The following is a 24,686-nucleotide window of genomic DNA, read 5'->3' on the forward strand; positions in this document are numbered from 1 at the left end:
AAGTTTGGATTTCCATAAGAACTAGAAAATAAACTTTTTTTTTTTTTTTTCTTAATCCATCCCTAACCATTATCAGTTTTCAATAAGCATCAGATGAATAATAAACATTTCTTGCAGGTGGTTACATCTGGGGCTGTCTTTAAAGGAGCCTCACAGTGATACCATCATTACCACAACACATGGGTATAACAAGTTCTCCACGCAATGTTTAAAAATAAATGGTAAAAATACCATGGCATCATGGTATTTTACCATTGTAGCTCCTCTTTCTCTTGCTCTCTTTCTACATCAAGCCCCATAGGAAGCAATCATTCCTACGCAAATGCTGCATGCTGGAAATGTAACTACTCCATAAGCTGCCTTTCCTTGGGGAGACCGATCTGCTGTCTGTGTTCGGATACATACAAAACAAAACTGCAGTGGTTTCCAAGCAAAGCACTAAGCTGCAAAATTTTATGCTATTAGTGGCCTTCTGCATCATTTACATTTCCATGTATTGCTTCTGACTTGTGCACACTTTATTGAAGGAGCAATAATAATCCCATTTATGCAGTAACTGACACTGGCCAGATTCAATAATATGAGATAACTGGTACCAGCAACACACAGACTCATCAGCCATGCCACCCCTGTATTGCTACCTCATAAACTACTCAGAAAAAAAAAATGTTTCAAAGACGATGACAACTAGGAGGGAGAAAGCTGGTGGGGACACTTAATTGCAAAGTGTTTCCTATTCCTGATCTCAAAGTGGAATGCCAAACTTGCAGTGCCCAGTGACCATTTGGGGCTAAAACATGAGAAAACCATCTGCTCAGAGTGAGTTCTGCAAGAGGCCGGGGTGCACACTCTCCTGAGCAGGAGGAGTCTTGATCAAGCAAATTCCTGACTGCCTTGGGATTGCAGGGCCAGCTACAGCAAGGTTTGGGCTACAAATGTCCTCTCCATTCTGATCGTGGCTGCTGCTGCTGCTTGTACCAGGAGCCCTGTGTCAAGGCCAATGGTGTCAGTGGGATGCTGCAGGGGGCATGCATGGTTTCCATAGTGTCACACCTGGGAAGGAAGAAGAGGCTCTACCCAGCATTACCGATCTTCAACACAGACTTAAAATAAATAAATAAATAATGTGAAGCCTTCATATGTACTATAACATTCAGAATAGATGTATAAATAGTGATTTCCAGTAAGCCTGCATTGTTTGCTTTTGGACATTTTATAGTAACATGGTGGATTCGATCTTTCCAGATCTTAAAAAGGTTGCTATATCAATAAAGCTGGCCCCTAAGAGCTTCTCTCTGAACAGCAATCATATGTGGAAGTTTTCTTGATTGCCTTTCATGACTGTGCAAGGAGGATGTAACTACTAGCTCACTTCCTGACATGGAAAATGGGTTTGAACATGGAGAGAACACCTCATTTCCTTTAACAGCACCTTTCTGGCCAGAAGCTGCAGCTTTTGCTAGATGCATATTTTCAGAAGGAGACTCAGTTTATACCAAAGAGCTACAGGCAGGACCATTTGTGCTCATGATTATTAGGGTATCTTCAGAAAACAAACACTTTCCTATCCTTATTGCCAGCAGCAGAGTTCTACCTCTGGACCACCCATCTCCTTCTCTCTTCTGACCACCAGCACTGTTCATACTTCTGTTCTCCATCCAGGAAAAAAAAAAAAAAAAAAGTTGTGTTTGCCTGGTTGTTTGGAGAGAAAGTGCAGGAGAAGAGGAGAAGGTATGAAGTCTTGCAGACCATTAGATACAGGAGTTATATAGGATTAGATGCAGCTACAAAACAAGCACAAACTGCAGAGATTATGGCAGTCTGAACATCAAGATGTTTAATGTATCAGGTATCTTTGTAAAAGGAAGACATGGTGTGTTGGAAACTAAAAATAAAGGAATTAAATAATGCACCCTTTCAGAAAATGTATATAATCAAACAAAATCTGCCTGAAACATAAAATTTCTTTCAGACATGAACTGTTGTAATGTATTTGCAAAGAAATTCCTATTTTCTATAGTTTAAATGTGAAAAATTAGTAACTGCACAAAAATAAATAAAAGTTTTAAAAGTGGCTCATAAAATACCTCATAAAGACCTATGAAACATTCATATAAAATTCACCAGGTTTCTTTTTCCTTCTTTTCATCAAAGCCTGTTGTTGTACTTCACCTCAACCTGCTCATCTCTCTAATCTCATCCTTGGGGATGTCCATGAAACCAAATGCATCACTTCTGGTTCATGAAACATTTTAGCCTCCCTCAACAGGCAAATCCTTCCATTAATAACACACTCCAACCTCTAAAAAAAGATTATTCTATTTTCAAAGGAGAAAACAAAGAATAAAGAAATCAATGCATAGGCAACATTATTTGAGGAAGTAAACAGAAACAATCTTTTTGCTAATCAAACAGAAATAAAGAAAAGCAAGGCAAGAGTCAGCCACTGGGAGCCAAATCTCCATCCCTTTGTGGTTTCTTTACTGAGAGGCAACTGCCTCTCAGTACTTACTCTTTACTGTTTTGTTTTGCATTTCTTCTTGCATTTTAATCTATTTTTGTGGCTAAATAAGACTTGTGTTGCTAAATCAGCATATTCTTCAGACAACCTGGATATGCCATTTTTCCTGCTGCTACCACAGGCCTGGTTTTGGGAGAGCTGTGATCACTGGTGGGTGCTGCAATTGGATGCTCTCCCTTTTTCTAACTGGGAAGAATTGAGCCCTGATTCACTTATGTTAGGAATAGCTAGAAGAGTACTTTTATAACCTTGTGGGAATTTAAATACATTAGCCTAATTAAAATTGTTGTTGTATTTGTTTTGTTAGGCTCTCCCTTTCATCTGCATGATAATGATTTTGCCTCATCATTTCAAGAAGTGTCTGTGGGTGGAAACAGTGAGTGATATATTCATATAATGAGGCTCTAAATGACTACAAAAGACTTTACATCGCTGTGAATCATCCATCTGCAGCGCTGCATTATTCAGAAATTAATGCAACCCTATAAATGAATAATGATTTAAATGTACTTTTAAAAATTGTTAATGCTCCAGCATTTTTTCCTTCTCTACATAATCAGAAAATTGATTATGACTGTGACTAGACCTATGTTCTTAATTTAAGTTATGTAATGGTAATGGAAAAAAAAAAAGTCTTGTGACAACAATGAAAATGGAAAGATTTCCAGGAGACTAGAACTGGGTTTATAACCTTCAGAATTCCCTAGCCAAGTTCAGTTGACTTCAGAGGGAATTAACACCAAAAATCCTCCTATAAGGTTGCTGGGTCTAGAAAAAATTGAGTTATTACTGAAGTTAATGAAAAACATCCAAAATGGATTAGGATATGTGTCAAACTAAAAATAATATGACCATAGAAAACATTTCACTCCTTATTTCTTTTCTCCTATAACTCTTTTTTACAAACTGAGTGGTTAAGGGAATCGTAAAATGAGGAGCTATATGAGTAGCTGAAGTAACACAAATACACTTCACAAGCATTTGTCTGGGAATGATCTCCCATGTAGATTAAATGACGACCAAACCAGGGTGAATGTAAAAGGTTTTCATTCCTCTATCTGGATTTTTATTTTTATAAAAGACTAATAGTGCTATCTTTTTCTGAAACTGATAGGCTAATAAACAGATTCCAAGGGCAGGGAGTTAACAGATATGAATCATGACAAAAAGTTGGAGAGAACAGTCAAATAAGCCTTCAGAAACCAGGTTAAAGTCAGCATTACCTTCTGGTGTTGGCTTTGGTGCTTATGAGACTCAGGTACTCAGGTGGTCACTGCTGTAATGTCCTGAGGGGTCTGTTAGGGCACTGTAACTCCCGTTTCAGTCCTGTAAAGGTTATTCTTCTACAAGCACTACAAGTATGCTGCTTTTTTTAAGAGGATGGAGGATGCGACCAAGATCAGAACTGAGCAGACGCATATTTAGGAACATTATGGAACACCATATGAATAGTTTATTTAGACACACGTTTTAAACCAGGAATCACATACATTATTAAATGCTTTTCTACTCAAGTCATAACAGCAAATTTTCAGAAGCAGGTCAAAGATGAGAAATTGCTCTCTTAATATTAAAACAAATGTAATCTACTAACTTGCTTCACTAAGATCATTGAACAAGGTTCACCCTGTGCAATAATAAAAGCAGAAAGGAGACATATTTAGTGTTTTCAATGAAAATGGATACTTAAAAGAATCTTCAGTCACAGAAGATGGGTTCAATAAAGTCATCTTCCACTTGCATTGGTTTATATTCTGCAACTCCCTATTAAATTACTGTAAATTGCTGATGCTGTAAAGGGCATGAACTCTACCAAGGCTACAATCACAGATGTCCCCCTTATTAAAATCTTGTAAAAATCACTAGCATTTGAGCAGCAGAACTGAATTTGTATCAAAGATACACTGAAATATTGTTAGCCAACTATCAGACTATTACAACTTCCAATTTCTTGGAGTTTGATAAACTTACCAGTACACACCTTTGTTATTGTATAATTCTGCTGATAAACTGTGCTCCCAACATTTTTGTCCACAAATGATTTACTAGGTTGAAAACAATATTATCTGTCTTAATTCATCTTAGCTAGTGAGGCTCTGTTAAAGGACTAGATGAACATCATGACTATGCTGTTACATCAGTCTTTGGTGTGGGACAGCACAGCCTGCAAGGAAAGTCACTTTCAGGGGAAACCAAAGTGATCTGCCTTACACGCACTCACTCTAGATACTCTTTCAATTACAGGGAAACACAGCCCTGTTTTGTACCACATCTAACACTAAAAGCAATCCTTTGAAAATATTCAGACACACTAATAATGATGTTTCCTTTTCTGTTAGATGCAAAGCAATATTCCTATTTCTGTAATTTGCTTACTTGCATTGAGTCAAACCAAATTTCTCAATTTTCGTCTCTGGAATTCTACAATTTTCACAGATGGTGGACAGGATAAAGTGTTTTTTTTTGTTGTTGTTGTTGTTGTTGTTGTTTGTTTGTTTGTTTTTTTAATACACTTTAAGGAAGTTGTATCTTTGAATCTGTAAAGAAATTTTCCTCTTTTGAGAAGGAAAAAAATTAGATCTCGATGGTAACTATCAGCCAATACTGAAAAGCAAGTGTCTTATCTTAATTTTGGATAGGATCTTCAGTATCTCCTCTCACAGCTGACTAAACACTTATACTAACAAAATCAGGGTGGATGCCATTTTTTAATTGATTCATTTTTCTTTTTCCATTTTTTGCAAATGTCACTTTGTCTACTTTTTAATTACCAGTAGTAGCTTCTGAATTTAGTCCTCTCTTCAGTGAACTCATTAATTAAGAAAGGCAAACTTCTGCTATTTTCTAGAAATTGTTTTGGATCTTGTTCCAAAAGCAAATTTTGATATTTGGTATCAAGGAATTGAGTCAAAATCCCCTAAACTGCCTCACATCTCACAAGTACATGTGGTTTCTCTATTTTAAATATACACAATGCATGAATTATACTAGGAGATATATCGCTTTATACCATTCATTTTGACGATTTTTATGTAAAGCACACAAAATCTCTCATTTTCAGCATAGCTGGGAAATAGCTATTATTATGAGCATAAGCAGTGAGTCCAACTGGGCACATACACAGATGGAACATAACTGATCTGTCTTGCTCTGTCCTGATCTTCATCACTGAAAGCTGGCAACCTTAAAACAATGTTATGTTCCTTGTTTTTAAGAATTCCAGGTCTCAGTTCTTGAGATCTGATCTCAAAAGGTCTAGGAAGTGCTTTATCTAAAACTTATAACATTAAAGAGGGATTGCCACGATTCATAAATTATTCTCTTTTTAATTTTCAGGACTGACAAATGTGCCAACTTTTCAATTTAATTAGGGGAATTCTCTGTAAGAGATGTATTTTAGTCAAGTTCTCTTCTCCCGGTTTCACTTTAGGTTTCATCCTTTACATCAACCAAAGCAATACACTCATCAACTTGTTCTCTCAGAAACTGTCTCATGCAGATAATACAAAATGTTTCATTTTGTGTATTTACATTTATCTTGAAAGATGCTTTCAAATCCTCCTGTCTGGCAGAGACCCATCACTCTTCTGAGCTTCCTAAAGGAATAGCTTCCCAGAGCAGTGGAGTTAAAGGACACAAATTCATCATTATGAGCCACCTTTCACAAGTACTTCACCTCCTGCCTCCCAGCCAACAAATCCTGCCACTACCTTTCATTTACAGAGATCTGCATTGTAGAAAGGCCAATCAAAAGAGGGGCAAAGAAATAACCTATGAGGAAATCACAAGTTCCATACGGTGTTTCTGCATTAATCACGTATTTGAAAAAGAAATAGAAAATATCTTTTGAAAGGAAGAATGTCAGACATTAACCTTGAATTACTTCTCTGTATTTTTCCACAAAACCTCAAAACACAGAAGTCATTGGATCCCTACTCAATGGCTTGCAAGCTACAGTCTTAACTATGGATTTACTGCTATTGATTCATAATGTAGTAGCCTATGAAAAATAGACTAAGTTGATTAAAATTACCTTTTTTTATTGAATTCTCTTGTAATGAATTTTCCTCTAGCTGAACAAAAGGCAATTAATGCAATCTAGAGTTCTCCTATAGTGAAGAATCAGAAGCAGGAAAATGGAAAAATGACTGACTTTAACATGCATTGTCTGCCCTAATCTCAGATATGATTGAGAAAATAGTATTCCCAAGTTACATCAGTTGGACTTACATATTTTGAATGTATGTATTGCTGTTACTACAATGCAACAGCAGTATGCATACCGTACACGATCAATTATATTATTCTAATATGATTAATTTTATAGTTAGGGCTTCATAATATGATATAGTTATGATACATGCAAGGTTTTGAATCAGTAGGTGTGAAAAGGTATTATTTAAGACTAGTTTTTAAACTTTAAAAATATACAGAAAAAATATATACTACTTTTAATACACAGGAAATAAAATATTTGCAGAGGCCATAATGAATACACACACACACATGAATTCTATTCACTTTTTTGACTGTGAGAAACTGGGCAAATTAATTTCATTCCCAGGCACTGGACTTTTCCCTGACTTTCCTGTATTTTTGGCTTTCAAGAATTATAATGCTTTGAGAATTTTTGAGCTACTTTAGCTTGAGGTTTCTATAACTTAGTGAGCAGTAAGTGACATGACATTTAAAATATGATTTATTATATTCCTGAGTACATATGCATTACTCTTACAACTGGCAAAAACACAAAGATTTAATAGAGTTTCTGTCATCCTAGGTAACTGTTTAGTCAGGTATACTAGTGTCTTTTTTAACACCTATAGATTTTGGTGAGATTCCCTTTTGGCATATATAATTCTGCAAATTTTAAACATTGTAAGCTAACTGAATAGGTGCACGTGAGAAGTTAATCAACATCCTTTCTTTCTAAAAACACCCCTGTTGTATAAATGAACATAATTACTTCAAATAAAGAATCGTCAAACTGAAGCTCATGGTGTTGCTCCCTCAAATACTGAGGCACCGACAAATAGGCATGGACTAGATAATGAATAAAGCCTAGAGAATGGGACCAAGGGCACAGTGAAAGCAAGTACTTTCAAAGTTTTATGATATGAAAATAAATGTTCTATTCCCACATATGCATACCCTCATAGTTGAAGCATCATCATTCCCAAGTGAACTGGAATGATTAAACATCTCTAGCATTTCTAATGATGTCTATAAACCTCTGCCTTATTTTAAGGCTTCACACTTTCAAATCTAATAAACAATATTCCCCAATCTAATGATCTTTTAGCCAGAAGGTTTTCATGGCTTCCCCTTGAACTGTGCACCTACTGAGAAAGGTCAGCACTGCCTTGCTCTGCACATGCATGGACACAGCAACTCCTGCACACCTCAGGATGAGGGTGCTGAGACTTGATTGAGCCTCTCATCCTCGATGAACAGAACTTGTGAAAGTGTTCTGATAATGGCTTTGGAACTCATGGGCAACTTCAGCCTAAGAGCTGAATAAGATCCAGTGATTATTTCCTAAAAATTTTGTACTGTAGGTAGCTTAGAGAGGAGAAAAAAAAAAAAAAAAAAAAAAAAAGAGAGAGAGAGAGAGAGAAAAAAGAAAAAAAAAAGAGAGAAGTCTACACCTGTTCCCTATTCAATGCTCAATGAGCTCAAAGACTGCTCTTCCATTTGAATAGAACCATTTTCCAAAGGTTTGTAAAAGAACAGAGTAAAAATGTGTTTTCTAAGCCCAAGTCCTTGATCTGACTTCCAACAATTTTCTTTGTCTTAGTCATAAGCATTTCCTTCCTAATACTGTTATCCTTTTGGTAGTTTTCAAGATTACTCTGTGAGACATTTCTGGATTGCTTCTCATTATTCACACATTACTCTGTAGATTATATTGAAGGATATATTCTTATAGTACTATTTGGTCTGGCTTTTTTTTATTATTTTTTTTTTTTATTTTTATAGTATCATGGTTTATCAAGCTCATGCCTATGCCTGTGTGCTTTTCCCCAGTAAAACATAGCTGCAAAAGATGCAAAGAAGGAACTAAATTGTTACAATTTTGTAAAAGTAGGGCTTTAGGTAAAAGAGAAACCAAGTTTTGAACAATTTTGTCCTAATAACTTTTGTCCTGATCCCACTGGGGAATTTGAGCAGCAACCAGCATGTCACTGCCAAAATATTCTGCAGAAAGGGATTATAGGTATATGCAGAGATAACATAATCTTCATATAAATCATTTAAATAGTCAATCAACCAAGAGACACAAATCCATAGGAATCCTGGCTTCATTAGTTTCACTGCTCACAGAACTACTTGGATTTTTTTTTTTTTTAATGGTGCTTTAATCCTGTTAGATTTCAGAGGCAAAGCAGTTATGAGATTGAGCTAGAATCTATTCCTTCTTATGCATCATTAAACAACTCCAAAGTGAATTAATTATATCTGATCAACCCACCGAAGGCAATGAGGCCATGAAAGGTGCAAGTTAGGAGCTGCAAAACATTTATTACTGATGACAGGGCACCAGAAAGAAAACTCTTTGACTTTCAGATCCAAGTTTGAGCTAAAGATCTAAGCTTGAGTTAGTAGGGCTGGTTTTAGTGAAGTAACTCTTTTAATCTACAAAGTGGTTACATTTGAAGTGAAAAAATGGAATACAGAAAGCTCTGACATTATTTTCATTTTTACAGAGACATTCCTGAGCATGAGACTACACTTTGATGCTTCAGGTTCACCACCCAGCTCAGTTCCTGCAGGACTTTATTCAGTATACAGAAGTGCCCTGCTGGGCAGGATCTCAGGAGCCCCCAACCCACCTGGAAGCTCCTGAGAGGATGATCCAGACAGATACTTATGAATAGCAGAGGTCACAATGACATTTGCTAATCACAGCCTCTTCAACTGTGTGCAGGCTGTCAACGCATCCCCACCAGGAGCTTGTACTACTCAGAACCAAACTCTCACTCTCAATACCAAAGCTTCACAAATAAACACTGCAAGTCCTGTGAAGTGCAAAAGGCACATTTCTGCAAGGAAAGAAACACCAGCTGGTGATACTGGGTATTTACATGAAATTTAACTATTGGACAAAACTGTGTTTTCAATTAATGGTATAGCTGCGTAGCTGCATGTGGACATAAACCAGTGACATCTCTATCTTGTAATAATTTAAATCTAGCCAACTAATGCTCTTTTCTGTCCAGACTAGGAAGTGGCTAAGAAAAAATTATGATAAAGCAATTTTGTTGGAGTTTACTGACCTCCATTACCTGGAGATATTTCAGTGTCTCTGATGCTGGCAGAATTCACACAGCAATTTGTCTGACCAGCTCCCCAGCAGCTGTCTTCACCCATGGATAAGTCAGCTGCAGACACACACTGCCCAAGAGCTGCCTGTTCTTCTGCAAGGAATTCCAAAATTTGGGGTTTGCTCAGATCTCAAGTAGTACAGCTACACTTCTGTACAACACAGAAAGACCTGTATTTAGTATGTTAATACAAGTCTACGAAGCAGTCAGTGAACTCAAGTATAGGCTGCTGACAAATTTCTCTCTGGCCTAATAATTATCAGACTCAATTTATACACACAGCATACATGATCTTTGGATAGTTTTTCTCATATGTTTTGCCAAATCCTTTTTAATATATTGAAATTGACATTTTTTCTTAGTAATTTGAAAATGTTGATGAAAAGAGTTCTTTTTTTTTTTTTAAAAAAAAAAAAAAAAAAGCTGTGCTACAAAATTAACAGCTCCTTTCCTGGTCCTGGAAAGAGATAACACAGGAACAAAACACAGAGGCCAAGAAACAGAACACAGAGGAACCTACATTCCTCCACAACCCTGCCATTTTCTTGGTACTCCAAAATCCTGCACATCCCTACTGTGTCCATTCCAATTTTGTATCTCTGAACTGTAGAGGAGTGAAGTTTGTGTAGCTAGTGTAAAAGTACTGAGAAATATGCCCAGTCCCATGGCTTATTTCACATATGCAAGTTGTCTCACTCCTGATCTGTGACAGGTGAATAGAAAGAGCTTTCCCGTCCTCACAAAACATCAGATGTTGGTATGGAGAGATAATGGAAAGAATAAATGGCAGTTCCTTTATAACTTGGAATCACAGATAAGAAAACTGTCCCTCAAACCGTCACTCATCAATAAGAGTGACAGGACAGGCACATTATTGATAACTGCAATTATTCAAAGACTTTTTCACCTCTTCAGATGTCAAGCACTATGAAGAATCCCTCTGAAGGCAACAGTCTTTTTTATAAAATTAAGCATTGATGGAGGCCTAGAGCTAACATAACACAATCACAAAACAGATTATCTCCTCCAGATCCTCAGCATTTCCTAAAGTTTTTATCAATAATTTTTAATCCACCAAATGATCATACCAGTACTTGATGCTGACAGAGAATATTGAAATAAGTTATTTTATGACACTGATTACAACAGTGTGTTTTACATCCGAACTCCATATGAATACTCATGATTATAAATCTTATAAATCAACAAGCACATGCTCCCAGAAGCTTTAGCCATTATCACGTAATGGCTAAATGATGGCACACTCATGCAAGTCTAAACTTAACAAACACCAGAATGATACAAAATCAGAAATTTCTTAACTAGAACTAGATAAAACTAAAACTTACTAAAATTGGTTAGAAAAAAAAATGGTTAATACTAAGGTATTTATGCTTTCATTATAGAATGGACCTAGAAATACTTTCATGAATAAAAAGGAACTGTAGCTTATACAGTTATAGAACAGTAGGTACTGAACATTACCACTTGTAGCAGAAACAGTTTAGAGTCTTTGACTAAATCCATCATGCATCTGCATGTAACACGCTCAGCAAGCAAGGAATTACATTTAAATAGTCAAGATGCAGGCACCTGATCTCATAGCAAAGTCTAAAGCTACAGACAAAAAACGCTGACCCGATTTTACAGGATAGGCCCATTAAAATTCTGGAGAATCTCCATTCCATCAGATAATCTTCGCTAAGAATCTGAAAAAAATAAAATAAAAAAAAATCTATCTATGTTAAATATTCTCAGATATTGCAGCTGTAAAGGCCTACAGATCCTTTCAGCTTCATTTCTCTGTAAACTCTGCTTTTCTTTTTTTTTTTTTCTTTCTTTGTAACTGCTGTTTAAATTCTATTTACTATTATTGGGTCCTTATTTATTTGTGAAGTTGTTTGCTTACATTTCTAGATCTCAAATAAAAAGAAAAAAATGAAGAAAAAATACAGCTGTTACTGGATTTAGTTGAAGTAATCTTGAATGTGAGTTGGCATGGTGCAAGGTTCATTGACTATTCAGACTTTTTCCTGAAACAGAGAAAATTGGATTTTTTCTCCCTTAGGCTACGAGTTTTATTTATGGATACCGATGAAAAAAAAAAATCTAACTGATGTTCACTGGTTATTGTATATGTGCTCACAGGGCCTCCTCTTACAAAGTAAAATAAAATAAAATAAAATAAAATAAAAAAGAGCAGCATTAATCGGTTATTCTTGCATAAATGACCTAGCTATACTATTGCTGTAGTTGTCTAAATAGGTGTTAATGACAAGGCATTTCAGTATTTTCTTGGGAAATCAATACTTTTAAAGTAGAAATTGTGATTTTCTGCCAAAATTAATGAATCTGCTGCTCTAGAGGTCAGGATGTCATTTGCAGTGGAGACTGTGAAAGAAACCATTTCTCAGTGCATTTATTCACATTGAGTGATAGCATTGGCCCAGAGTGAATATTAATAGCTGTATGATCAAGAGGTTAGAAAGTATGGACTGGAATATAATGCAACAAATGCCCAAGTCAGGGAGATAGAGCTGAGCTAAAAAAGGCATTATTTAAGTGTTTGCTATAACAAGAATAATGAAACAAAGTATGTCAAATCCACAGAGTGGTATTTTTTCTGTAGCTAGCCCACAGAGAAAGGTAAAAGAGTTATGTGAACAGCTCATTTCCCCAGCTCGTTTCCAATGCTCCCAGCTCTAACCTCAAGTTGAACCAACACCAGTAAACTCTCCAGGCCTGCTCTGCTCCTGGATTTCATTTCTACCTTGCTGACCAGCACAATATTTCTGTTGTCCAACACAGAGAAACCATTAGTTATATTAATTGCTACAACGTGGGGCTCATGCTGGGAGCAGAGGAAGGCATCTTCTGTTCCAGACTGTGACTCCATGGTCTTCAGTTACAGCCTGGAATTACCCATGTAGTACCTGTTGTATCATGGGAGATGTGAGAGAGGACCCAAAATCTAGAACTGCATTGCACAAGAGCATGAAGGTTTTGTAGCTGAGGTCTGCATTGTTATTTTGCTATGAATCACTGTTAAAAGGCCTAATGCATACCTAACTTAAAAGACTTCCAGAGACAGTGACTACTCTAACTTGGATTTTAAGTGCATTCCTCCATTTTAAAGTAGTCTTCAAACTTCCTGTAAATAAATCAGTTTCCCTTGTCCCTAGGCATATTTTCCCAAGATTTCAAAGCTCTAATTACTATGAACAATATCTTCATGGTCTCCTGCTACATCTCTCAAAAATATAACAAAAAAAGATCTATTTTGAAAGTTTCTTTGAACTTTGTAAGTCAATGATTTCTTATATAACTGCAATAAAAACCTCTGGGAAAGAACCTATTATGAGTACTGTGTCAGCAATTTTAGCTTATTACAGATTGCTTGCTCCCCTTTCCACATAACTATTTAATGAATTTAAACTAAGGATTGTATAATTTCACAGCCAATGGTAGCCGTGAGTTTTTACCAGGAGGCTTTTAAACTGAGATTACGGACAAATTAGTAAAGGAATTTAATGAAGAAAATAATAATTCAATGCAGCTGAGCAGTGTTTGACTTCTGTCATATCAGTGGGAACTCGGCACCAGAGCACAGCTTTCAGGCACTGCTTCAGGGAACCTATGCTGCCTTCCAGACTGACAGAGATGCAGCAGATGTTGGCCAGTGACACCCTGGCGAGGAGGCAGCTGCTGTCAAGAGCAGTGGGACAGGTAGAGAACGGCTGTACCCTGGCTCTTCTGGAGTCAAACATCTCCGTGCTCTGAATTTCTCAGTTTTCTGGTTGTTGGTTGGAGTTTCAGCCTTTAACGGTGAACCTCCAGCTGAAGCTCTTAGGAGGCAGCAGATTGCCTCGTTCAAGCATAACTGGCTACAGCAACTCAACAACTGGATATTTATTATTTTCATTTTATTTCTAATTCATTTTTCAGCCATTTGTCCTCATGCTTCCAAACTGCTTCTGCAGGAAGCATTCCCTGTTCTCCCCTCCACCCTTCACTCAGTCCTAAGGCTGAGCTGGTGCTCCTTCCTAGAACAGCCGTTACCAATAAAACTATTTATATCTTTATGGTGTGCCCATTTGCTGGGCAAACTTTAATTGCAGTAAGAACTGCAAACAGAATAAAAACAAAACAAAACAGCATGCCATCTCCCTCTCTCTCCCCCCTTCCACATAAAAAAACAAACAAACAAACAATTTGCCACGGGAATCTAGTTTCTAGGATAATAATGAAAAACCGATGATGAAAGCAACAAAGTGAGGATAGAAGAGAGCAAAAATACCATATGAACATAATTCTTTACTCACACCATACCACCATTGCAGGCTTTAGTGTTGGTATGAAAAGAATGATTTTTTTGTTTTGTTTTGTTTTTTACAATATGAATTGAAACCCTCTCGCTTTCAAAATGATTTTGATAAACCAACAGCAGCACAAAAGAAAAAGGGTTGAAGGTTTACAAAACCTTTAGCTCTTAACTTCTTTCCCTGTAGGTGTTTTATATGGGACTGTTTCTGTACAAAACTTTTGTACAAAGTGTTAAAGATTTAATATTTGGTGCAATGCGTTAACTTTACTGTTGGCTAAAAATACAAGAAAACTTGCATGCTTATGATGACCTTATGCTTTTATGAATTTCATCTTATTTTTTACAGTTTTGACATTTGTTGACTTGAAGGAAACAGTAGTTTCAGTCCAGAAGATTTTGGTTCATATCTTACACTGACATTACCTATGCCAAAATAATGATCCTTTTGCTTTAGCGAAGTGATTAAAACCAGATTCGAGCACCATTCACTGCCACATCTTCTTCTTGTAACAGCTATGAAACAGGCCAAAAATATGGTGACACACATAGCATCACAGTTGGCACTTGCTTTTTCAAACAACGCCAGAAAGCAATTAAAAGGTGTGTCTCTGATGGACACGAGAGAGAAGAGATTTAATGAAGAGTGACGTTTTTCCTTTGACTAGTATGTAAGCAACAAAACCTAAGTGCTGCTGAATTGGACTGGCTCTGCAGGAGACAATGCACAATACCTGTGTGTTCCAGGTTTCTAGACTTTCCCTGTGATCGCGGATGGATTTCAGAGAAGAGAAAGGGACAAGTCATGCCAGATTCAAACACCTAGGGCAGTAAGTCAGAAAAAGAGATTAAAGCGGAGCACTCAATACACACCAGCTGCTTAGTGGTCTGCAATAGAACTGCTCCTCTGTGCAGCACAGCAACTTTCCTAGGCATAATGGCTTTCTGGATCTTGGAATATGTTGCACTCACAGTATGAAGAGGAAAAAATTATCTGTATTAGTCATAGGTAGCCGAGCACCATCTGTTGCCCAGCCTGAAAGTGAACATTCGCCACAAACTCTTTCATGATTACAGTTTGCCTTCTGGAGGAGGTACCACTGGGGGTAAAGCCATGCTGCAGAAATTGGGAGTTTTGTCGTCTCCCCCTGGTAAACTCTAGTTGTTCTATGTATTACAGTTGCCCTTGTTTTAATTATGTTGACTTTCTTTTGCATTTTATTGGGAAATCAATAGTACGTTTCAAACAGTATTTAAAAAAAAAAAAAAAAAAAAAAAAGGACAAAACAAAAAACAACAACCACTAAAACATTGTGCTTTTCTAAGAAAAAAAAAAAAGTCAATGTCAAAGGGAAGAACTGCTTGGTAAGTACTTTCCTTGTGAAGCTAGTTTCATCAGCTTATTTTTATGCCAGGCATACCTAAAAGTTACAGGTCTGCAGAATCTGGCCACTACCGCTAAAATATCCTGACTATAGTGAATCATAACACAGCGGAGAAATAAAATACTTTTTCTTGTCTGGTATCTTCCAAATGCCCCCATACACCATTACTTTTCCATTACTAACCATGTGAACACATACTTAACATCTTAAATTCCAGTACTTATTCCATCTATTGTTTTTGTAACTGGAACCTTCACTTCAAGTGAATTTATTAATACGTAAGTCATAAAGATGTCTATGATACTATGATAAAAGCAATTTTGTTCATATCTAGCGTAAGCTATACAGCAACATCAGAACAGTATGGACAAATTCCAATATTCTTGCAAACAGACAACTAAATGCAAACAAATCCATAAACATTACTGTTTTGATGACTTACATTCTGCAAATGATTTCTAAACACCATGATAACACTAGATAAAATGCCCAAGAGAGATTTCTTCAGCATCAGTATTATTAGCCTCGAATATTGCTGTGGTAGGACAACAACTAAAATTTATAACATTAAATATGTAACTAAAACAAAACAAAGAACTCATTCGCCTAGAAAAATCTGAACTGATTTGAAACAGAAAATCTTGTTTTGAATCAGCACTCTAGAGTACCACAGAAAGCCAATACCACTTACAACCTAACAACTTAGTTTGTCTTTTTTTTTTTTTTTTTTTTTTAATTATGGTATAAAAAATGAAAAATCAATTTTTGCAGAACAGACTCAACTACCAGGTAAGACTCAACAACACCTATGTTTCTCATAGTTAATTTGCACATCATTGTAACTTATTCCAATTTCTACAGCAACTGAAGCATTTAGGGGTCATTACTAGGAAGATGCTCTTTACTAGGAAGATAGCCTCAGGCCTCTCTATCTTTTTTCTCTCTCTATGGTATCTTTTATACCCTTGGTTAGTAGGAGGATCAGAACTTTACAGATCTAGAAAATCATTTAGGAATTTCTACTTAGAAAGAGAAAATTACTTGGTAAACACAAGGGAAGGACCACACAGCTGTTCAAGAAAATTAGACAGGAAAAAATAAAATTATGACAAGTTTCACTAACAAACTGAGCTAAATAAATGGCTTCTACCATTCAAACTTTTTTTCATTACACGGGAAAAAATCTCCTGGAATACAGGTGGTAAAATTCAGGTGGTACTGGGATGTGAGATAAATTGCCTTACTTATCGAATGCTTAGTGCAACAATTAGCATTAAAAAGATCATATGGAAAGATTACTTAGGATGTATTTATCATCATTTTTTTCAGAAACATGCCTAGGTTGAGAATTGGATTGATGCATTGCTTAACCTGTATCAGCATCACTGCATCCTTTAATGCATTTTTCAGGTGAAGTGGCGGTTGAATGCCCAATTCTACAACATTGCTTTCATAATATTAAAAACTTAGCTTCAAACATTATTTATGTAGCTATTCCTTGCCAGCCAGGGCAGACCCAGTCCAAGCCCCCCACCCTTCTGTGATGTGCGGCTGACCTCTGTAATAAAAATGAGTGGGCTGAATGGAAGAGAATCATGCTGGAAAAGAATCTAAGAATATCCCCCATGCCCAAAGACTCATGAAAATACATGAAGGATTTCCCTTGATATACATTCCGACACAGATTGTGTTTACCTCTCTAGGATGTGAAGCTGATTATTCATCATCAGCATCTCATCAAAAACAGAAGTTTCAGTTTCCACCCGCACGCAATGAAAATGATACGATCACATCAGCATATTTTATTATTATTGTTACATCAAATCATCATCCCCTGGTACATATAAGCACTTTTTTTTTCCTTTTTTTTTTTCCATTGAAATAGCTCACTAGGTATTCTTTATAAAATAATAAAGAACAAAGGTGTTCATAAAGACTTGTGTCAAAAACTATTCATCCATCCAAGGAATAGAATGAAGCACCATCTCTGCACACTTGTAATAAAATCTGCATGACTGTCTTGATAGCACTAAGTCCCTAATTAAGTAAAAGGGAGTTAACATCATTACATAGAAACATCCTGAGATGCAGTGATAGAACATACTCATCCTCTGTTCAACCCTCAGAGAGACATAGAAACATAATTTTACAGAATGTCAAACACAAGTTCAGACCGTCCAATATTAAAGCTAAAAAGACCTATGGGACTAAGAAACACCTCCTAACATATGACAAAAATCAATACATCTGTGGAATTTAACACAGTGAATGAATCCTTGCCATTCTAACAATAATGGAAGCTTTATATGGAAGACTGCAACTATTTAAAGTTACCAAGGCCCAAACCAAAACCATTCCTTGAAATTGATGCACGATCACCAAGACCTACACTAGCCTTTAATAAGAGCACCAGAGTTATGACGATGCAAGGCTGTAACAAGAGAGAGGCTAGGGCAGGGGATTCTGAGACTTAAAATGCTTCTGAGAAGTTCATTAAGGAGCTAAAATTCATAATACCACTAATAACAGAAATTCAGACAACTACAGCTGTCCCAAAGAGCACATTTGCCTCTTTTGATAAACCTCAAAGCGGAGAGTCCAACCACTCACTAGCCTGAACTGTCTCACCAATTAAAATAATTGAGCTAAAATTTCAAGACAACCGTTGTGAATTAAATTAGCTTTGCTGTTGCATCCACCCTCAGGGATGTTTGTCCAGCTCTGACAATACCCAGTGGAGTGGTGGCTTTAACCACTGTCTGTAAACCATTTGAGTCTTTCACTATCTTGAATGTCACTATCCTGAAACCATTTTTCCTAATGTTCAGTCAAAATATTATTTCTTGGAAATTATTCACCCTAATATATTGTTATCTGTTTTTGTAGAAGCCCTTCATTCGACAGCTTTCCTGAAACCTTCCCAAGATGTTACAGCCATTGCAAAGTGCATCCAACACATAAGACATCTCCTGCCATCGAACACTGTGTATTCCTTCCTTTCTATACCTGTGTGTGCATGAATTCACACAAACACAGGCAGCCTAGAGACTAAAAATGAAATATCTTGTTTTATGAAGCAGTCTTACATTCAGACTGAGAATAGTATTTCATGCTGAAATATTTGATTTTAAGAGTTCAAGGTATATACAAGCCATAACAATACAATCCATGAAATCAGAGAAAGCAAGACTCATGAAATGCTCATGAAATGCTGCTACTTACAAGTTTCACTTAAAAGCTGCTTCCACAAAACACATAAAAGCATTCCTGAAAAAAATATTTTATTTGGACAGAAACATAAACTGGATGATCTATTGTAATTTTCCCCCCATAACATCTCTCATTTTTTAAATTACATTTAATTACATTTTTGTATCCATATTCATTATTACATTAGCTGTCATTGTAATAATAAAACTAACTAAACAAAGGTTGACTTTTAGGACTTTAGCACCTATTAATCCATCAAATAATAACAATTTTTCCCATCTATGTAGATTTCCTGAGGATGATAACTAATGGCATTTGAGTGAAGCTGCAAAAAATAAAATGAGGAGCAGTTTGTTTGGATTGACAGAAAAGACTTTTTGCTGACCATTTATTGGAATACTGGGTGTATTTATGACAATTTATCATCCAATGCCATAAATAAAACCCATTAGATATTGAAAGAGAATTAAGTTTTCAGTCCAATTTTTAACTTGCTAGATGTACTTATTTCATTCTTTGTTTCCCTCTCTTAATCAGTTTCTAGTCCATGAAAGTCCATTATGTCCTACCCTGTGATTACTCTTAGCTTCCTTAATAGCCTCTTGAGCTTTTTAAAACCCCAAATAAATTATATCTATCACTTCTTGGTTATCTGTTATTTTGCTGACATCCAGGAGGAAAGAGAATTTTCCTTTTGGGAGCAGTGCTGTTTTGTCCTTATAATATCATGCTCATTATAACTCTATAGCTGTTTTTCAGCCAATGTTCCAAGTACGTTAGTAAAGTCCATTGGTTTATAACTCCTGAGCTCATCCCTAGCACATATTTTACAGACAGAGAAAACATAGTTTTCCCTCTGGTTGTCCATATTTTAGCAATCAGCTAGTTTGGGAAACTCATTCTCAAGTTTCCAGAGAAACCTTGAGGAAGAATTGCCTCCTATTCAAGGGATGCACACCAACAACACTCAGTCATCTTTTGCAGTTTTAATCTACTGCAGTCCTTGGTGCATCAACAACACATAGCACATGCAGTAGGGCTATATTCCTGGGAAGAAATGTGATTATTACAAAGTGATGCAGAACAGATTATTTGCATCTTTAATCAATAGTTTAAATGCTAAACAATGCATGTCGAGCACTTAAACATGGTGTTTACTGCTTTATCCCTTGTGGAGTATAATTATATTTTATATACACAAAAGCAATTTCATTTGTTTGTATCAAGAAATACACTTGTGTAATACTAAAAATAATAATAATGTGCACAATGATCCAGACAGGATTAAAATGTTTTTAAAAACTTTGTATTAAATAACACAGCCTTTTATTATTTTAGCAGACTCTACATTCAGTATTAGTAAAGAAAATGAGGAGTGGGCTCAAGCAGAAGAAAGATGTGGTTTGATTACACCCTGTGTTACTCCAGTCTTCCTCTGGAGTGTAACAGAGGAAGTTTCATTTCAGTGGGGCTAAAGAAATCAAATATATGATAAATCAAGTGTATCTCTCAAATGTTATGCTTTCATCTCTCTTCCATCCTCTAAACATGGGTTTTAGACTCATCCTGACCTGAGCCCATTGGAAAGTGCCCGTTTACAAGGAGACCTGACTGTACACGTTCGCCTCTGCACAGAAAACTGTTTTGCTGCCCACTTGGTTACTTTATTTAAATGTTACCCTTTGTAAGATTTGGGTACATCTGGGAAAAGAAAATCAATACCAAAAGATATCTACCTTTTACTCTTTGTCTTCATGGAAGTTCACTGCCATTCTGAGCTTCAGGACATCTGCAACAAAGTGGGAAAAAAATAACAAAACTCATGGATGGCTTCAGCAGAATAAACCTGTTTGCCTTTTATTTATTTATTTATTTATTTTTTTAATTTGATCTTCTTCCTGCGTGTTTTGTTAGTAAATAACTATGTAAAGAATGAAAGTGCCCAATGTTCACATCTATACAAAGAACATACTGCTGAACTCTCCTTTTCCTCCCAGCCCACAGCAGCATCACTCCTCCGACAGACACCCTCTGTGCACCTCAGCTCTCAGTCCAGCCTTGTGCGACTGCAGCAGGGTGGGTGCTGCTTCCCCTCCTCCCCTTGCTGGACACCCAGGTACAGAAAACCAAATAAAAATAGTCACTACCTTCACAGAATTTTGATAATAGAGTTCTGTAATGACTAAGCAATCAGTTTTGACATGCAATGCAAATCTGAAGTTAAAAATACAATTTTCCTGCAACGTTAATTATGAATCATTAGAAAGAATGAAATAAAAGCTCCTAACATGTTCCTCTTAGCTTTTCAGAGCAAATATGAGAAATAAAAATCACTTTAGAGAACTGTCACAACGTAGCAGACATTTGATGACTTTTTATTTTACAGACGTCTAGCGACGCCTGTAAATCATTTTGTTTTGTTGTTGCATCTGGAAGTACCACAAGCTAACAGATATAAATTACCTTAGTGGCTACAAATATCTTCTGAAGTATATTAAAACTACCAGGTATAGACACACATTTCGTTAGCATGCTAGTGATGAAAATTTGAAAATTGAAAAAGCACTGATCAGATACAACTAGCCAAAATAAAAAGAGAGCTTGTTTGCATGTGTACTTATGTTTAGATATGTTTTATAGGCTATTTAATAATAATTTAAATTATACCTTTTAATTATTATTATTAGATGAAAGTACTGTTGGACAGCTGTTACTTTCCAGTTACAGAAGATTCACTTTTTTCACATCTTCTAAAATCCAAAGAGAATTAGTGATATCTTTTTCTCTCTTTCTTTCAAGTCACCCAAGAAAGACTGATGTTTCAACAGCACCAGTCAGGGTTGTTTTTTTGGTGGCTGCTTTTCCTTAGATCAACAAGAGAAAGCAGAAATACTGAAGTGTGCTTCTCAGCACCATGTCTGAAATCATATATCTGAATTAAAACAATTAAGTTAAATTTTACTTTGAATAGAGAAGAAATTAAATAAATTCAGTTTGGGAAAAAAAAAAAAAAAAAAAAAAAAAAAAAAAAAAAAAAAGAATTGAAAGGGAATTGAAAGGAGAGACAAGGTGCATAGTATCAGTAACCTGTGACATTCTCAGACACAAATATCAGAGAAGTTGAGATTTAAGGGATTTCTAATCTCTAATCCCTTTGGATTTGCGCCAGGGAAAAAAAAAATCATGAGATTATCCCAAGTAGAGAAGAAAGAATTCAGTAAGAGGATCTACAAAGCCCAGGTGAGTCTGACCCAGCAGAGCTGTGACCCTCCCCACGTGAGCCAGCCGCTCTCGTCTCTTCTGCGAGACTGCACTGCTCCTCTGGATGGGACCATGCTGCCAGCAACATCATCTGAAGCTTTCAGAAACAAATCCACTGTATGCAAGCAGTATTTACTGCAAACACAACAACACTACTTGCTCATATTGACAAAACAAAATAGCAATGTTTGCATGGGAATGTTTGCAAATTATCACTGTCACAGTCTATAGACTGTAGCAGGCAGAGAGATGCTGAGCAAGACAGTAACACATTTTAACTCCACTCTTCCAAAACCCTCCAGGTCAGACTCCAGGGGCTAACCTAGAATCAGCTCCCACCTAAAATCCCCCAATGTCATGACAAGTGACATTGGCAGGCCTCACAGCTCATGGAGGTGCTGCTCCGTGGAGATCTCCAGAAAGTTCCTCTTGGGGTGAGACAGGTCCCGGTACGTGGGAAATGTCTGGTGCCTGATGCTCTCACAGACGTCCCTGCCCACCAAGGCCACCAAGGGAACGGCTCTTGTGTGCTCTAGAAAGGGAGGCAAGACTGCTTATTCTCCTTTCAGAGTTATGAAAGGACTTAAAACATGTTGCTCCAAAAATATAACCTGTATCCTTCTCAAGTGATGCAATTAGCATAACTTGTTGACTGATTTCCCTTACCATATACGTACGAAGCAATGTTACCCTACTCAATATTCCTCAGTAAGTACTCATCTCACTCTGACTCCCAGAATTAAATATCATTTTAATAATCATCTCAGTAATAAACACTGTTCCTCTGCTTTAAAAAATTCTTTGACCTCTTCATGAGCTTGTTTACCCCTTTACTTTTTGCTCTGGTGCAATTTTTTGACTTCAACAAGAATGGTGCAACATAATGGAAAATCAGGACCAAATAATATATAGTATATATAGTATAATATATTAAAAGAAAAATATCTCTTTTAGTATTGCTGCACTTTTGACTGGAAGAGATAAAACAATATGCCTAGTGCAGATTGCCCCACGAAAACCTCTCAGAATGAATGCAGTGTAGATGCAACTTGTGTGAGGTGTTACAGTAAGTGGGGAGGTAACATGTGCTGACAACACACTTAAAAAGTTGATTTTATTTAGAGAGAGAGATAAGCCTTTCTAGATTTCCTTAATTTCTCATTCAGCTTCAAGTATAACATACAAAAAGGATAAATAAGCGTGTCCTGCCCCTTCCCACTGTCAGTTCACATTTACTAATTTATAAGAAATAGTTTACCTGTATTTAAATGGAAATTACCTGACTCAAAACCCAGCCTCCCTGTGAGCTTAAAGCCTAGGCAGCCTCCACTGCCATGATAACCAGTGGGAACACAACAGCAGCCTGAAATCAGAAACACTAAAAATTCTAAAATCTCTAAAAAAATACTAAAATCTCATTTTATCATGTTGTAACACCTCCTTGCTCTCCAGAGTAAATTACCTGTAGAGAGTGCATTAAAAGAATTTCTGGGTACTGTATAGGAGAATAATAATGGCAATTTCATAGTGATTTCACACTATTACGCATGTACCACACAAGAAAACTATCACAGCAAAATCCGATTTGTTACTTTTCCAGAACTGAATTTTACTGCTTTTTGGTTTGCAATTAGTTATTATGAAAGTTTAATCAAAGTCTCAGTTTCCTCTTCCTCTCTAAATGTAGCACAGTCAGAATAAGATGCAACCAATAATTAAGTAAATTGGACTTGGCCTGGAACACAGGAGATTGAGAATAATTTGTAAGTATTACCCATTAGCAATTTGTATTTTCATACAGTACCTTAAATTGGTTATTTTTAGAAGAGATAATATTTAAATGTGATTAGGAAATAAAAGCATTTCTTCATGTTTATTTGAATGATAAATTCCTTCCCCTCCACACAGGGATGCCTGCACTATGATTTGAAGGGAAGCTGTTGTTCAAGTAAGTGGAGATTGATCTGAAAGATATAAATGTAAACAGGAAAGCATCACAAAATAACAGTATGATAGGATGGGGCAGAATCTTTTCAAAAGAAGAAAAAGCATCATGGATACAGTGAGAATGGGAATAGAAGTATCTAAAGCAATAGCAAAACTGAAGACAGATTTGGGTCTATCAGACCGTAGGAGAGGAAACAGTAGGACTGAAAAGAATATTTCAAATAGAAATTACATAGAAAATACTTCAGCAGTGGTTGGCTGGTTGCAGTTCCAGCACTTCTTTCTCAAGAAGGAACCTGGTTCATCAACCAGATAATGATGCTCACAAGTGCTGTTCAGTCAATTCACATCCTGTTCTGCACCTGAAAAAGTTAAGAATTGAGGTGTAAAACTGAAATATGTTAAGAATTTTGTCAGATGGGGTGAGAGCTTGAAAACACAGAGTCCATGATGTCAGGTGTCCTGTCCCACCCAGCAGCTAATAGTTGCATAAGTTTATAACCTAAACAACTATGAGGTGTTAGGTGTCCTGTATTGTATATTGTAGCCCAGTGGTTGAGCCATGCCCTAGGCAAATGTTGGGCTCCGATTCAAAGGATCCCTCCACCAAAGGAGGTTTAAGTTTAACCCCCAAATCCCAAAACATCCACAGCAACTAAATCCTATCCACACGCCACCTCACAGGCCCCCAGCCCCAGGACACCGTGGTTTTGGCC

General features: G+C 36.5%; 1 long non-coding RNA gene across 1 annotated transcript in view; it reads right to left on the reverse strand.

Moving 5' to 3' along the window:
- LOC311441523 overlaps positions 1–20,538 on the reverse strand; it is a 42,825-nt gene extending 22,287 nt beyond the window's left edge. The window contains exon 1 of the long non-coding RNA XR_014696011.1: positions 20,499–20,538. This is a non-coding gene — a long non-coding RNA (uncharacterized lncRNA). The remainder of the gene's footprint in view (positions 1–20,498) is intronic.
- Positions 20,539–24,686: the final 4,148 nt, after the last annotated feature.

The sequence above is a fragment of the Aythya ferina genome (genome assembly GCF_964211825.1).
Source record: "Aythya ferina genome assembly, chromosome: 9".
Classification (NCBI taxonomy): domain Eukaryota; kingdom Metazoa; phylum Chordata; class Aves; order Anseriformes; family Anatidae; genus Aythya; species Aythya ferina.